The 17,182-nt window shown below is 49.5% G+C and overlaps 1 protein-coding gene across 11 annotated transcripts in view; it reads right to left on the bottom strand.

Annotated features, from left to right (window-relative positions):
- ZC3H7B (zinc finger CCCH-type containing 7B) overlaps positions 1 to 14,978 on the bottom strand; it is a 56,251-nt gene extending 41,273 nt beyond the window's left edge. For 6 of the 11 annotated variants that reach the window (XR_014081567.1, XR_014081568.1, XM_081587648.1 and 3 more), the window contains exon 1: positions 14,649 to 14,959. The gene's annotated coding sequence lies outside the window, so the exon portion shown is untranslated. Of the gene's footprint in view, positions 1 to 3,749; positions 3,845 to 14,251; positions 14,365 to 14,648 lie in introns of those variants that run through there. The other 5 variants (XM_081587644.1, XM_081587645.1, XM_081587646.1 and 2 more) reach the window with 2 other exon arrangements.
- Between the last annotated feature and the right edge of the window lie 2,204 nt (positions 14,979 to 17,182).

Here is a 17,182-nt window from a genome sequence, read left to right as displayed (position 1 = left end):
TGTTTCTTTCTAAAGAAAAAAGTCCAAGGAGAAAACCAAGGCCTCAATTTCCCCAGAATCCCACCACTAAACTGGGCAGTCCCCTCCTCCCAGCTCTGGGTCCAGATTCTTGTAATTTAGGAATTCTAAGTGGGACCTGACTCAAATGAGCTCGTCTCAGAAATACAGCTGTGAATTAAAAGAGCCAACAGAAAACGATTCCATCAATATGTCAGCATGGTATGTGACCTCACACCCAGGGGCATGCTGGTTCAAATTCAAGATCTGCTCCCTATTAACTGCATATGAGCTGCTCAATTTCTCAGTGTCTCACTTCCCTCGCCTCTAAAACAGGAATAGTATTTACTGTCAGGGGTTGTTGTGAAAGTTCAGTGAGATGTTTGACACAAGATATGCATTTAATATCAACTATTTTTATTCTATAATCATTATGATTACTTAAAAAGATGAGCAAAGAACATAAAACAGGGAATTCACAAGAAACATAATTCATTAAGGAAAGAAACTCAGGGAACTTTCCTGGTGGTCCAGTGGTTAAGAATTCATCGGCCAATGCAGGGAACCTAGGTTTGATCCCTGATCCGGCAAGATTCCACATTCCTCGGGGCAGCTAAGCCCATGTACCACAACTATTGAGCCTGTGCTCTAGAGTCAGGGACCCACAACTACCGAAGCCCGCGCACCCTAACGCCCGTGCTCAGCCACAAGAGAAGCCACTACAATGAGAAGCCTGCACACTGCAACTAGAGTCACGACTAGAGAAAAGCCCTCGCAGCAACAAAGACCCAGCACAATCAAAAATAAATAAATAATTAAGATTACTAAAGGATAATAAAAAAAAATACGACGGGCAAAGAACATAAACAGGAAATTCACAGGAACATAACTCATTAAGATACTCAGAGGACTTCCCTGGTGGTTCAATGGTTAAGAATCCACCTGCCAATGCAGAGGACACGGGTTCTATCCCTGGTCCTAGAAGATCCCACATGCCCGGGGGCAACTAAGCCCATGCACCATAATTATTGAGCCCTAGAGCTCTGCGCTCCACAACAAGAGAAGCCACCGCAATGAGAAGCCCGCTCTCTGCAACTAGAGAAAGCCTATGCACTGCAGTGAAGATTCAGCACAGCCAAAATAATTTAAAGAAAAAAAACACATTAAAACAAGACAATTCTTTTCACCTATGAGGCTAATGAAAGAAGAGAGCCTGGTCAATGAGGTGGAGGAAAGAGCACTCTCCAACACTGTCAACGCACTCAGCCTGTGAACTGGTGAGGTCTCTGTGAAGCAACACCTACCAAAATGAGCAAGCTGCCTACCCAGCAGCCACCATCACTTACTCTGTCTGCACACAGCCGGCAGGTGAACCTGCACTGAGCTAAACCAATCATAATGGTGCTTTTCCTTACCAGTGATTGGCTTGGGCAAGGGCATGTGACATCATCCTGGCCAATAGGAAGGAGGGGAAATCAGCCCAGGGGCTTCTGGGAAAGATTTCCTTCACACTTAAAATGGGATCGCACCTAGAGGGGTGGGATGGGGCGGGAGATGGGAGGGAGGTTCAAAAAGGAGGGGATATAGGTATACCTATGGCTGATTCATGTTGAGGTTTGACAGAAAACAACAAAATTCTGTAAAGCAATTATCCTTCAATAAAAAAATTAAAAAAAAACCTTAATAAATAAATAAATAAAATGGGACTGCAGTGATAATCCCCTTTTCTGGTACTGTATACCATAGTGTAGTTAAGAAGATGGCAGAGCAGAAAGACAGACTGAAGGTGTTTGATGACATGTCTGACAATAAATTAACTGACCCTGGAACTACTCCATGTCATTCGTCATTTGAGATAATAATAAACTCCGTTTTGAGGAAAGAATTGTTACTTGCAGCCAAACCCCTTCCAAATGATAAAATGTCCTTTCCTTTCCACCCAGAAATCCTCTTCCAAGAATTTAACCTACCAAAATCCTTGTAAAAGCCCGCAAATTATATTTGTACAGGGATATACTTTTTTAAAGAGTAAAAAACTAGAAGCAACCTTAATGTCCATCAGTGAAGAACTGGCCTAATCAAACCACTACATTATGGAATACAAGCAGCTATTTAATCTATAGGTACTGTCACGGAGATGCCTCTGTACATGGCTGAGCAAGGAAAAAAAGAAACAGATTTCAGAACATTTGGGTTTGTATGATTACATCTGTGTGTAATGTGTGTTTATATAAAGAAGGCGTTTGAGAGAATATTCTCCAGTTTCACTGGTTCTTTCTGGGAACTAGGATCTGCCAAGAGGCAAGAGCACACAGACCACGTTCCCTTCTGCTTTAAATGCCTCAGCGGGGTTTGGACGTTTTGCAGGGAGAAAGTATTTGCCTTGTAATCTAAAATACAAAATGAGATGACTGACTTGAGGCCAACGGTAGGACTGGGGCCAAATGGGAACCAGTAGCCTGATTTTAAACTCAGTGCTCTGGGACTGCCAAAATGTCCACGGACTGTCCTTCCTAAGAAAAAGACCAAACTATTGACCTGGGAACCACGAAGGAAACACGATGTTTTTCCCCCTTTGGAGAAGGGTTTGAAGATGACAGAATTTTAGAGACTCAGATCTTCATCGGACCAGGCAGGGACTATGCCAGGTTCTCCAAAATCTCAACGTCTGGCCCATGTTTGAGATAGAGCAATTGTTCAGGAAATGGTGGTTTAGATGAAAAAGAAATGGATGAATGAGTATCAATTCATTCAACCCAAGCATTACATAGATAAGAATGAATGAGTGTTGAATAAATTAATGAAAAAACTGATATCAAGATAAATTCACAGTCAGGTAATAATATTAATATTTCCTCAGTGATTAAGGGTCACAGTCTCTCAGTGACTGTCATGATCCCTATACACATAATAGCTTTCTTTTTTGTTTTTTTTTAATATTTATTTTTAATTGGAGGATAATTGCTTTACATATTGTGTTGGTTTCTGCCATCCATCAGCATGAATCAGTCATAGGTATACATATGTCCCCTCCCTTTTGAGCCTCCCTTCCACCCTCCCTTGTAGCTCAATTGGTAAAGAATCTGCCTGCAGTGCAGGAGACCCAGGTTCGATCCCTGGGTTGGGAAGATCCCCTGGAGAAGGAAATGGCAACCCACTCCAGTATCCTTGCCTGGAAAATCTCATGGACAGAGGAGCCTGGTGGGCTGCAATCCATGGAGTCGCAAAGAGTCGGGCGTGACTGAGCAACTAACACTTACTTACTTACCCACCTCCCACCCCACATAATACCTTTCTTAAGACTTGCATAATCCTATGACATAGGGACTACTATCACTCCCAATTTGTGGAGGAGCAGAGGGCACAGAGAAGTTAAGTGACTTACCCAAGGTCACACAGCTGGAACTAGGCAGAGCTGGGATTCAAACCCTAGCAGCCTGGCCCCCGAGCCCACGCACATGGCCATTACCTTTAGTGTCGCCCATTAAGCAAAGAGACCCAGCCCCAGGAACCTCCAACTGTCATCACGCTCAAGTCTCCCCCACCCCCCAAAATAATTCCCTCCTCAGATCCCGAATCCCCTTCTGGCGAGCACAACCTTGATTCCTTTTCTTGGTCACATTCTGTGACAGAGTTGTCTATGCTGTCTCCACGACCACACTTCCCACTCCACTCCCCAACTCACAACAAGCTCACGCTCACTCCACTGAGGGTGCTTGCCAAGGGTCCTCCCTGTCCCAGGGCCCTCCTACCTGCTGAGTCCAGGAGGGGCCAGTTTTTTCCTGGCCTTTTCTAGGGCTGCTGGCTGCATCTGCTGGTCCTTGTCCTCCTCTGCCCAGGTCTTCTGCTTCAGGGACAGTGCTCTTGGTCTCCTCGCTCCTGCTCCCCCCAGATGAGCTCTTGCATTTCGTGATCTCATGAGTCATGTCAATGACTCACAAATCTATTCCTCCCACCAGGCTCACCCCCTCCCCAATATTTCAGATTCACATCTTTTACCTTGTGGGAAATGCTACCCAGATGCCCAATACCCAGGCTGCTTATGACCTCTGTGCCTTTCCTAATCCCGAACCCTATACCTGGAATGCCCTCCCCCTCCCCACCCGCACTCCCAGCCAATTCCTACTCATCCTTTAAGACCCAGCATGGATGCCTCCGTGTCCAGCAAGTCCTCCTTGGTGGCCATTCCAGTTGGGCTGAGTGTTCTTCCGACTCAGTACATTCCAGACTTAACTCAGCAGCTTCTCCCCTAATCCTGCTCCTCCTCCGACATTCTCCAATTCTAGTCATAGATCCAACCATCATCCTGCTCTCAGTCAATCTCCAATTCCAGCTTTACCTCTGAAACACTTGTCCACGCTTCTCCCATCACCTCCACAAGCAGGCCCTCCATCACCTCTGACCATTGTGCTCCCTGCAATCTGCTGCCATTTGCTGGCCAGGGATCTCTGTCTAACTCACATGTCAGCATCACTCCCTTGCTCAAAACCCTTCCAGATGCGTGCACACACCCACATGAATGTAGGTTTAAAAAAACGTGAGGACTTCCCTGGTGATCCAGTGGCTAGGATTCGACCCTCCCAAGGCAGGGGGCCCAGGTTCAATCCCTGGTCAGGGAACTAGATCCCACATGCCACAACTAGGAGTTTGCAGGTCACAGTGAAGCTCCTGAGCACTGAGAGCCGTACAACTAAGACCCAGTGCACCCAAATAAATAATAAATTAATTTTTAAAAAAAAAGGTGAAAAGTGAATAAGCTCTGTGGTCCAGTAATGTAGCAATGTCATTTTTCTGGTTTTGATATTGGCTGTATATCACCATCAAGGGAAGCAGAGTAAAGGGAACCCTTTGTTACCATTTTCGCAACTTCCTGTGAATAAAAAGTTAAAAACAAACAAAACCTTCCATGACACCCACTACCAGGAGGACAAAGGCCAGGCTGTTCATCCAGGGCACACAGTGCCCGTGGCCCGGTCTGGAATGCGACATTCCAGCAACTTTGGACCATGCAGCTTCCTGTTCAAGCTGCCTGCTCTTTCTAGAACAATGCTGATTAATGCCCAGTGTTTCTTAAAGCTCAGCTGAGGTGGCTTTTCTACTAGGAAGGCTGTCTGCCCCAGAGTCCACCCTGGCACAGCCCCCTAAGCTCACAAGCACAGCAACGATCCTAGTTAACTGAAAGTATGTGTTCATATTCCCATTCTCTCCCTAAACTAGGTGCTCCTTGAAGGAAGAAGCTGTATCTGCTTTATCTCTGAGCAGCACAGAAAAATACACTCTAAGTACAGTGTCATGAAACCTGGAATAAAAGTGAAGATGCAGAGTTCAGGCATCATTTATTGAGCACTTTCTCTTACCAGATATTATTCTGAGTTGTTTGTTCAGTTGCTAATTCCTGTCTGGCTCTTCAGCAACCCCATGGGCTGGAGCCAGCCAGGCTCCTCTGCCCATGAGATTTCCCAGGAAAGAATGCTGGAGTGGGTTGCCATTTCCTTCTCCAGGGAATCTTCCCGACCCAGGGATCGAACCCGCATCTCCTATATTGGCAGGGGGATTCTTTTTTTTTTTTTTTGGCAGGGGGATTCTTTACTACTGAGCCACCAGGGAAGCCCTGGTGAGCTTTAACTATAATGCTATACTAAGATACTATCCAATTAAAGTTAATTAATTTAAAAAAAAAGATACTATATACCAATAGAGTAAGATACTATATATAACATACTATGAGATACTATATATAACAAGATACTATATATAACATTAAGTATAATGCTTAATCCTTATAACACTCCTTAGGAAAGTACCACTATCACCCTCATTTTACAGATGAGGAAACCAAGGCACAAAGAGATGAAGTGACCTGCCAGGGTTAGTTACTAAGTGACGAAACTGGGCTTTGAACTCTGGCAGTTGGGTTCTGGGGCCCAGACAGTGTCACCTCCCAACTCAAAAGTGCTCCCCCACCCCCGCAGGCTGCCTTCAGCCTAGACCCGCCCTCCACTCGCTCCCCACCACCCCGGCACTCACCCGCCCCACTGCAGTGTGTAGACAGGTTACACACCACACGGACACTATCTGAGCTTACATCATCTCCATGCCTGGCACTTCTCCCGACTCACCAGACCCTCGACGGCTACCCAGAGAGACCGGGAAGGCTTTAATTCCATGGTCTCTGACCTCACTCGTCAGCTCTCCGGGTCTGCATTTATCCCTTCCCCTCATCCTCATCCATCCCCCATCTGTCCACTGGACAACCCTCTGCTCCAGGGAAGTCATTCCTGGAGGTCACCTGCTGGGTGTCCAGCCACTTCTGTGGCAGGAGTTTTGAACCTGGGTCCCAAGGAGAGAATTCAGGGGTCTGTGACCTTTTTTCAGGGGTCTGGGAAAACACAACTTTTTTCACAAACTTCTACCTGATACTGACCAATCCCCCCAATTAGGAACACAGGCAAAACACCCCAGGAGCCCCAGGCACAGAAATCACAGCTTTTTCCCTGTCACATTTCAGCTGCTGCAGATACAACAAAATCTTGGTTCACACTCACCCCAACTTCAAAATTATGGTAGTTACATAGACTCACTGCTAGTTCTTATTTTTTAGTGCATTGATTTAAAAAAGAGCCAAACTGTAGTTCAAGAGCATTGATTTCCTTTGTAATCTTGTGTGTTTTTACTGTATGCATCTAGAAAGAGTATTCTGAGAAGGCATTCATGGACATCCCCAGGCTGCCTGACAGGTCTGCGGTACAAAGGGGCTTGAGAAGCCCTGCTCTCAGGATCAGGTTATTTATCCCTACAGTAATCTCAAAAATAGGTGCTATTATCCCCACTTTCCATCCAAAAGCGAGGCCTGCAAAAGTAAAGTCTTTTTATAAAAAAAAGGTCCAGTGGTTAAGACTCTGTACTTCCAAAGCAGGGGGTGAAGGTTTGATCCTTGGCTGGGGAACTAAGATCCCACGTGCAGCGTGGAGTGGCCAACAAACAAAAAATGAAGCTTGGAGGGCTCCGTGACTTGTCCAAGGCCACACTGCTCCCAGGGAAGCAGGCTGCAGGTATGTTCAGGAATGGACATGCAATGGATACCCACAGGCCTCAGCAACCTGTAATTTGTTTCTTCTAATTGGCCACCTTGAACAGAAACCAAGGTTCAAGAAACTTGCCCCAGGCCTCCCCTAGCGCCCCACCATAAGCCAAAGTAAAAGCAAGCATCAGCAGCAAGGCCTAATCCCCACCCTCCCGCAGCACCCTGGCTCCAAAGGGCTTTGATGCAGTACTTTCTTCACCTTGTCTTTCTCCTTCGCAGCAACCTAAGGGCCCAATTGCACGAAAGGGTTCAAACCTACATCTCTCTCCAGGGGACCCACGCTCTACTCCTGCTTCCCCATCAAGACCCACCTGCTATGCTGCTAAAGTGAGACATTTGAACAATAACTCTTTTGTTTTTGTTTTTTTTAATGGAAAAGTAACAGAAGCTTATGGGCGTGCACACATTAAAAACAAAAAACAGAACGCACCCAGGGTCCCAGAGCTCTGACTGATTGCTTACTATTCTTTTTTTATTTTTTTGAGCAATTTGAAGTCACTGCTCCTGTTCATGGGAGAAGAAATCCTTGTGGTCCTAACACCTGAGCACCAAAAGTTTCATGAGCTGCTCTGCCTGCGTCATGGGCTGAAGAGAGGCCAGAGCAGTGCAAAGGGCCCTGAGCTGGGTTCCCATCACAGCCCTGACCCATGCTAGCTTTCACGGAATCAGTCTGAGCCTCGGTTTTGTCCTTTACAGAATGGAGCTAATGATATCCACCTTGCAAGACTAAGGATGACACCTGTGTGCTCGGTCGTGTCCGACTCCGAGAGCCTATGGACTGTAGCCCACCAGGCTCCTCTGTCCATGGGATTCTCCAGGCAAGAATACTGGAGTGGGTTGCCATTTCCTCCTCCAGGGGATCTTCCCAACCCACAGATCGAACTCACATCTCCTGCATTGGCAGGCGGGTTCTTTACCACTGAGCCACCAGGGAAGCCCTACTTTCTGTCTAGGCCACTGTTTTTGGGCAAGAGCTGTTCTGGACAACTCTGCTACTATTGTTCATTTACTCAACAAATAACCACAGAACACCTTTGTGTGCAGTGGGCTCTGCCGGAGTCGAGGGAATGAGATTAATGAAGTCCCTGGCCTTGGGGAGCTTGTGGTTCAAGCGTGGAAAAACAAATAAAAAGGTCAGTGTTAAATGCACAAGACAAGCAGAGATACAGATAAGAGTTACACAGAAACTAAAATAGGAAACGTGGCAGGGAATGATGGGGCTGGGGGCGGCTGGGAGCTTAGGGAAGGCCCGTCCTAGGAGGTGGCATTTAAGAGACAAGGAGCCAGTCACTGGGACACAGGAGGTGGGTAAGGGCACAGCTGGCACCGGCTGCAGCACAGGGAATGGCCCTGAGGTGGGAACAAGCTTAGAATGTTCCAGGAAGAGACAGAAGGCCAGTTGAGGCTGCAGGACTGGAATGAGAGCAGGCCAAGCAGGAAGCAAGGGGCAGGGGACAGGCCGAGGCTGGTAAGAGAGTTACACGCAGGTCACTCTGTGTGAGAGCCAGCTCTGTGCTCCACGCGTGCTGGGAAACCACTGAAGGTTTTCGGCAGAGCAGTGACAATCTCATCTATTTCTTAAAATATTTATTATTATTATTATTATTATTTTATATATTGGCTGTGTGGCATGCAGGATCTTAGTTCCCTGACCAGGGATCGAACCCATGCCCCCTGCAGTGGACATGCAAGTCTTAACTACTGGACCACCAGGGAAGTCCTGACAGGGTCTCCTTTAAATCTTGAGAAGACCCCTTGGCTGCTGCCTTGGGGGTGGGTCCTAAGAGGGGAAGGTGGAAGGTTAGTTAGGAGGTTGCTGTGGTGGTCAAGGCTGAGATCAAGGTGGGCAGTGGAGAAGATTCAGGAACATTCTGGAGGTATTCAGTATTCATGGCCATCACACTGGATGGTCTTTCAAAGCTCCTTCATTTAAGTTTCAGAGCAAACCTGAGGCAGATGGGACTGAATCAGCAAGGCCATTTCACAGACCAGTAGGCTGAGGCCATGACTGAGGAGGTCCTGGTGCCCCTCTCACAAACCTAGTGTGTGCTAGAGCGGGGAACGAAAGCCAGGACTTTGGACTCCTCTGCCTGCAGAGGGACAGGGTATGACACGGAATGCTCCAGAGCTTAGAGGAGCCTCTGAAAAGGGTCACAGTCTCAACCTTTGCCTGCAGCTCTCAGGGAAGTGCTTGATAGATACTCACTGGCTGACCCCAGCTCTTGGTCTCAGGGAATCTGACACCCGGTTGGTTCCCTCTCTGAGTCACGGTGTGGACAGACCAGGAATAATTGGAGGGTGGGTTGCCCCTTGGTTTCTTTTGAGTAACAGAGATTTCTCTTCTCATCAAGGATTATCATGAGGATGAATGAGAGACTAGACACAAACGTTAGATAACTAGGGTTTCCAGGCAGGTAAGAAAAGAGCTTAAGGGACTTTACTGGTGGTCCAGTGGTTAAGAATCCACCGTGCAACGCAAGGGACACAGGTTCGATCCCTGGTCAGGGAACTAAGATCCCACGTGCTGCGGGGCAACCAACACCGCACGCTCAGGAGCCTGTGTGCCACAACTAGAGAGTCTGCGTGCTGCAAGGAAAGATTCCACATGACACAATGAAGACTAAAACCCCACGCGGCCACATTGATAAATAAATATTTTAAAAAGAAAAAGCAAAGAGCTCCTTGGAAACTGAAACAGCTTGACAGCATCTCTCTGGCAGGGCAGCTAAGACCTCAGACTCAGGCTCCCTCTGGCCCTCCTGCTCTACCTCAGTCATATGATCTGGGAACCTTAGTCTTCTCATCTGCAAAATGGAGCTGCTAGCGGATTTGGTAACAGAAGGCACACAGAAAGCGCAAGCACAGGGCGGGCACACAGCCGTGTCCAGCTGTGGTGGCTGCTGGCGCTATAGCCGCTGTGCCCATCAAGCTTGAATCTCAGGCTCTGATCCGGAGCTCAGGAACTGCTTCTGAACTGAAGTCGACTCTAGACAGCTCCTGGATGCAGAAAGGCTGCCTCCCCTTTCTTCCGGGCCTCCAAGGCCTGATGGCGAAATGGCGCTAACACACCTGCAGAAGCCATCAGGGCGCTTGCAAAGAAACAGACTTACTAGGAGAAATAAATAAGGTGGGAAGGAGCCCCATAGCTGGTGATGACAGAGAAAAGGAAAACGAGCCCGTTTTGTATGGACCATTAAATGTGATGAAAGGAGCTGGCTTCTGTGGAGGCTCCAGGGAGCTGACACATAGCCGTCACTTCATCAACCCCAGCTGAAGTTGCAGTCAGACTTCCTCAGAGGATACCTCCACCCTCTGCTTGCTATCTCAGCTGTACCACCGCCAGCGCAAGTCTCCTGCCTCCCTCCCGCCTAGCCTCACCTGGTCCCCCAGTGGGCCAACTCAAGAGCCAGACTGCCCCGGTTTGCCCTCTAGCTCTGCTACTTACAGGATGACATTTAACCTTTCTGTGCCACAGTTTCTCCATCTGTAAAATGGGGATAATTATAGCACCCACCTATATACCGCTATCATAAAGATTCAATAGGCTCATCCAGGAGAAAGCACTCACAACAGCTGGCCACTAGCTAATCACTGGATTGGTGTTTGTGAAGTTACTAAGAAATTTTAAACTCCCCTAGTTCCTCTCATAAAGAAAGCTGAGCACTGAAGAATTGATGCTTTCGAACTATGGCGCTAGAGAAGACTCTTGAGAGTCCCTTGGACAGCAAGGAGATCAAACTAGTCCATCCTAAAGGAAATCAGTCCTGAATACTCTTTGGAAGGACTGATGCTGAAGCTCCAATACTTTGGCCACCTAATGCGAAGAGCCAATTCACTGGAAAAGACCCTGATGCTGGGAAAGACTAGGGCAGGGGGAGAAGGGGGCGATAGAGGACGAGATGGTTCGATGGCATCACTGACTCAATGGACATGAGTTTGAGCAAACTCCAGGAGGTAGTGAAGGACGGGGAAGCCTGGCGTGCTGCAGTCCATGGGGTCGCAAAGAGTCGGACACGACTGGGTCAAACACAACAAAGTTCCTCTCATATGAGTCTCCTGTCCCGATCCCTGGGCACTGGGCTTCTCCCAGAGGTCACCATAAAACATCATCAACTCTCAGGGTACCTTTTCAGAAAAGGAAACTTGGGCCCGGAGAACCCAAGGGACCATGGTGGCAGAGCCTGACTTGGACCTGAACTCACACCTGCCAGCTGCACTGTGGGCTGTTCCAGACAACGTGCTCGTTCTGACTTTACACGGCCCTGCCTTTGTCCGGCTCAGCGCCTCTCCTTAGAATGCCCTTTCTCAACCCATCTTTCCAACGCGTTATTCTTTTTTTTTCCTTTCCAATGTTTTAAATGGCACTTCTTGGAAGACCTTCCAACCCCCAGGGCAAAATAAATCTTCTTCCTCTACACTGGGACATAATTCAATTTGACAAGACAATGGTTGATCGTGTCTTCCTGGCACCTCCACGGGGGCCTGGGACACAGAGGGTGAATCAGAACCAGTTTCTGTCCTTGGGAGACTCGGGTTAATCATCCACATCCTTCTCCTTTCCAAGCTACAAGCTCCTCAGCAGTATCAAATCAGGCGCTGGCAGACACTGGGAACTGAGCTCGGATCTCCATGCTCAGGACCCAGTCTTCTCCTTCCACCACCAGTCTGCCTTCTGAAGTCAGGCTTCCAGTAGCCGCCTGAGAGGACTCGCACTGGGCCAGCCCCATAAGGCCATGGGACACAAGGCTGATTCAGTAAAACTCTCTGGCCCTGGGGAGTCTGCTGACCGTTCAGCTTGGGTCCCCACCCCTAAAGCATTCGCCAGTTCAGACTGTCTGGGACCCTGTTGTTGTTCTCCGTATTTGGGATGGAGGTGGTCCAATTCTGACATCCTGTAGCCCACTCAACTGTCACACAGGACTGGCTTCAAATCCAGCTGGGTGACCTTGGGTGACCAGCCATATAAATCCTGTGTTCCTCAGTTTCTTCATCTGTGAAATGAAGATAATAATGCCTACCCCTCACGGAGCCGCTGGAAGAATCAGAGAGAATGTACATCAACGTCCCGGCACAGAAGCAGTGGTGCTGAGCCCAGAATCCCCTACTTTTTCTCCCCCCCCAGCAACACCTCTTCATTCTTTCAAGCTCAAGATCCACCTGCTGCAGGAAACCTTCCCTAATTTTTCCATGTTACCTTGAGAGCTCTCTCTTCTCTCCGCTCCAAAAGCATGGACCTCAGTATCGATCATCTTCTTGTGCTCTCATTGGTTCACTAGAGTTAACTTTTCTCTTTCCAGCCAGCCTTGAAGTGGCGAACTCAACCCAAGCCTACTCCACAGCATCACACGAAATACCGAAAGAGGCTCTTGAAGACTAATTTGCTAAGGTAGGGAGGGCTCTGGGAGAGGGTGAAGATTTGGAGGCAGAAAACGAGGCAGGAATCCTAACTCTGTTGTGTGACTTTCCAAGAAGACCTTCAACTCTCTAAGCTTCAGATCTCTCATCTGGAAAATTAAGATTGAAAAATGTCGAGCTGACATGGTTGCTATGGAGGACAGATGAGAGAACATATGTGGAAGCCCTTTTGTTATAAACTAAAAAGTGCTATTTAAGGGATTATTATGTTTGGATTCTCAAATCCAAACCTACTGATGCCTCAACTGTCCTATACTTAAGATTCAAGAGCCCAGATCATCCCACAGAGCTTCTTAGCCCCAAATAATCCACCAAAACCCACATTCTTAATTGTTCATCCTAAACAAAAAGCCAGCAGTCATTCACAGTATCCATGGAACCTCATCCCAGTACAAATGTGCATGCATGCTCAGTCGTGTCCAACTCTTTGCGACCCTGTGGATTGCAGCCCGCCAGGCTCCTCTGTCCATGGGTTTCTCCAGGCAAGAATACTGGAGTGGGTTGCAATGCCCTCCTCAAGGAGATCTGATCCAGGGATTGAACCCACGACTCCTGCATTGCAGGCAGATTCTTTACTGCTGAGCCACTGGGGAAGCCCTCATCCCAGCTCAGAGATCACAAAAGTTCTCTCCCATCCTCAGATCTCAACCCTTCTGGAACAGGTTTCTCCTTTCCAGCTTAAGGAAGCCCACACCTCAAACCTGCTCTAATTGTGATCTGCTGGGCATCATTTCTAGCTTGCGGTCCAATTTCCAAGGGAAGTAAAAATGGGGAAAGACAATCAAGGAGGGTATAGTTGTATTTGCGGAGAGGGGAGAGGAAGACTTGGTAACAGAATGAAAGATTCTGCTGGAATTTTGTGTCCAACAGTTGCTATATGTACTATAATTATCGCATTTGGTGAGGATTCAAGGATCTGCATTCTGCTATTTTCATGGAACTTGATGAACTGCAAGCTCTGAGGGAAAATACTAAGAAGTTGGGGTTCAAAGTCTTGTACCCAGGACCAAAGTCCCAGTAAGCAGCCCCAGGGAAATGAAATTCCTGACAAAGCTGCTGGGGGCCCCCAGTCCCCCATTCTGGGCTCAGCCCCCTTCTCCAGCCCCTACGTTTCCCCACTGATGGCACGTAGGCATCACACCCATCAGAGTCCATCAGAGTGAATCCTGATTTTCTTTTCTCCTGGGAATACTGCTTTGTCTCTGTGAAAGACCCCCAAATCAGGCACCTTATAAACGTCCTAGCCGGTCAGATTTTAAGAGGAAATCAGGGAAAGAAAGGGGCAGGCCGGGAAGGGCCCTGAGGCCCGCGGAGGGTAGTAGAGGGGTCCGAGGCCGCCGTGGTGGGTGGCTCCCGGGTACCCATATTCAGGGGGCGCTCCCCAGGCGCTGGAGCTGTCCCCCGCAGCCCCTGCGCACACCTGGTCAGACGACGGAATCCTCTCAGGCCTCCGAGTCCTGGGACTGATCCCACGACCGGAAATGCCCCCCTACCCAGACCGCGCCCCCCTTTCCTGCCGCCCTCTCCCCCGGGCCGGGCCGCAGGCCCCAGATCCCCGGGCTCGCGTGGCCGCCGCAGCCCGCAGGGGCGGCCCGTTGGCGGCCGCTGTCCTCCGCCCGCGCTGCGGTCCCTCCAACTCCCGGCGCTGCGGGGCCAAAGCGCACACAAAAGGAAAGGGCGCGCTGCCAGCGACGCCCCCGCCAATCGCCAATCCCTTCGAACCCCATCGCGGGGACCCGCAAAGCCTCTGCGCACCTCAAAGCTTCAGGCGCCCAGGAGAGAGCCCCCCACGCAAGAAATTCCGAGACACCTCCCGGGGGCTTGCAGAGGCGGCCAAATCACCCAGCGGCAGGTGCCCTTGGCCGCACAATAACTTTGAAACTTTGGGGCTGGGCGCGGGGGCCGGGAGGGGGAGCCCCAAAAAGAAGGAAAGGGGGATTGCGGGGGGCGGATAGGAAGCTGTGTCTTTATTTTTGCAACATGCACTCTCCGGGCGTCCCCAGCGCAGCTCCGGCCGGGCCAGGGGTCCCCGCGCCTCCGCCCGGCCCGGCGCGGCCCCCGGGTCCCCCGAGCCCTTCCCGCGCCGGCCGCCTGTCCGCGGTCGGGCCCCCGGCCTCTGCCCCGCGGGGTTCGGGCCGCGCGCTGCACTCACCTCGGCCGGGCTGCGCTCCCCGCGGGCCTGCGCCGAGCCCGATAAATGGTATGCTATGACTAGAGGTATGATTACGTTATTATTATTAGTAATAATAAGAGTAAATGCTATTTAATTACGGGCAGCCGCATCCTGCTCCCGGCGCCGCCGCCCCGGCAGCTCCGTCCATGTGGCTCCGGAGCGCTTTACTTTCATTTCCAGCCCCCCCGGCCGGCCGCTCGCGGCAGCACCCGCTGGAGGCTCGGTCTCCCTGCAGTCCTTCCTCCTCGGGTCCTAGAGCGCCGCTTCCCTCGCCGGGCGCCGGGGGTGGGCGGCGCGGGCCGCGCACCTGGGGGCGGAGGGGGCGGGGAAGTCCCCCTTCCTCGCCGACAGCTCATGCCTGGAATTCACCTTTATTTTCTTTGCATGTGTCCTGCCCTCTTAGGGCTTTTCTCTTGGCGATTCTGCATTTCTGGGAGAGTGCTGGTCTCCCTGAGCGCCTCCGCCCTTCCTCCTGCGAGTAAAGAGCAGCCCCCGCTCCCGCCCCCGAGTTTCCAGATGCTTTCGGTGGAGGCTCCCCCCAACCCTAGGAGCCTTGTGCCCTTTTCAAGAGTGGGGACCCAAGGTTGTTGTTTGCCTAGGATCTTTCCTTAAAGGATGTGAGGCCGCTTACAAGACCCAGTGAATGGGGTGGCAAAGAGTGGGACACGACTTGACTGAACAAAGAAGACCCCAAAGTTAGGGGAGATCACCCGAAGGAGAAACCAGCTGTCAGAGGCCCTGGACTGCCTCGGAGCTGGCCAGGTCCAGGTTGGATTTGAGAGCTGGCCAGGTCCAGGTTGGATTTGAATCCAGAGCTTCAGATCCAAACATCGTGTCATCCATCCCACCCTACCATTGATTCCTAGAGTTCTCTTCCCTCTTCATTTTACACACATGTATGTGTATGCACCTACATTTCTTTATTGAGGGGGAACTTCCTTGGCGGTCCAGTGGTTAAGATTCTGCACTTCCAATGCAGGGAGTGCAGCTTTGATCCTTGGTTAGGGAACTAAGGGGCTTCCTCTGTGGCTCAGAGGTAAAGAATCCACTTGCAGGTCAGGAGTTGCAGGAGATGTGGGTTCAATCTCTGGGGCAGGAAGATCTCCTGGAGGAGGAAATGGCACCCCACTCCAGTATTCTTGCCTGGAAAATCCCATGGACAGAGGAGCCTAGCGGGCTACAGTCTTCGGGGTCACAAAGAGCCGGACACGACTGAGCACTTGTCCCAACAGATCAGTGATAAAGAATCTGCCTGCAATGCAGGAGACACAGGAGACATGGGTTCTGTCTCTTAGTTGGGAAGATCCCTTAGAGAAGGAAATGGCAACCGACTCCAGTATTCCAGCGGGGAAAATCCCATGCACAGACGAGCCTGGTGGGCTACAGTCCATGGGGTTTCAGAGAGTCAGATACCACTGAGATCCAGGCATGCAGGGAACTAAGATCTCACACACTGTGCAGTGTGGTCAAAAAAAGAAAATTATTTAGTGAGGATCAACTGTGAGATTTGTAAAGATTTTATCTTTATAAATGTTATCGTTTCCACATTTGTGCCATACAGTCTTAGGAACTGGAAGTACATTGCTGAGATTAATTTTAAACATGTGGCAAATGTTGAGAGGCACAAGACACTTAAACAATTTACCTGATTCTCACCATAATCCTGGAAGATTGGGTTTAGCATGTTCATTTTACAAATGGAAAACTGAGTCAGTTCAGTCACTCACTTGTGTCCGACTCTTTGCGACCCCATGAACCGCAGCACACCAGGCCTCCCTGTCCATCACCAACTCCCGAAGTTTACCCAAACTCATGTCCATTGAGTCGGTGATGCCATCCAGCCATCTCATCCTCTGTTGTCCCCTCCTCCTGCCTTCAGTCTTTCCCAGCATCAGGGTCTTTTCCAGTGAGTCAACTCTTTGCATGAGGTGGCGAAAGTATTGGAGTTTCAGCTTCAACATCAGTCCTTCCAATGAACACCCAGGACTGATCTCCTTTAGGATGGACTGGTTGGATCTCCTTGCAGTCCAAGGGACTCTTGAGAGTCTTCTGCAACACCACAGTTCAAAAGCATCGATTCTTCTGCGTTCAGCTTTCTTTATAGTCCAGCTCACACATCCATACATGACTACTGGAAAAACCATAGCGTTGACTAGACGGACCTTTGTTGACAAAGTAATGTCTCTGCTTTTTAATATGCTGTCTAAGAATGCAAAAGTAGGAAGTCAAGAAACACTTAGATTAACAGGCAAATTTGGCCTTGGAGTACAGAATGAAGCAGGACAAAGGCTAATAGAGTTCTGCCAAGAGAACGCACTGATCATAGCATACACCCTCTTCCAACAACACAAGACTCTACACATGGACATCACCAGATGGTCGACACCAAAATCAGATTGATTATATTCTTTGCAGCCGAAGATGGAGAAGCTCTATACAGTCAGCAAAAACAAGACCCGGAGCTGACTGTGGCTCGGATGATGAACTCCTTATTGCCAAATTCAAACTGAAAT

Source organism: Giraffa tippelskirchi, chromosome 4, assembly GCF_054371585.1.
Source record: "Giraffa tippelskirchi isolate mGirTip1 chromosome 4, T2T-mGirTip1v1.2.pri, whole genome shotgun sequence".
Taxonomy (NCBI): Eukaryota; Metazoa; Chordata; class Mammalia; order Artiodactyla; family Giraffidae; genus Giraffa; species Giraffa tippelskirchi.
This window is presented reverse-complemented; position numbering and strand designations above follow the sequence as displayed.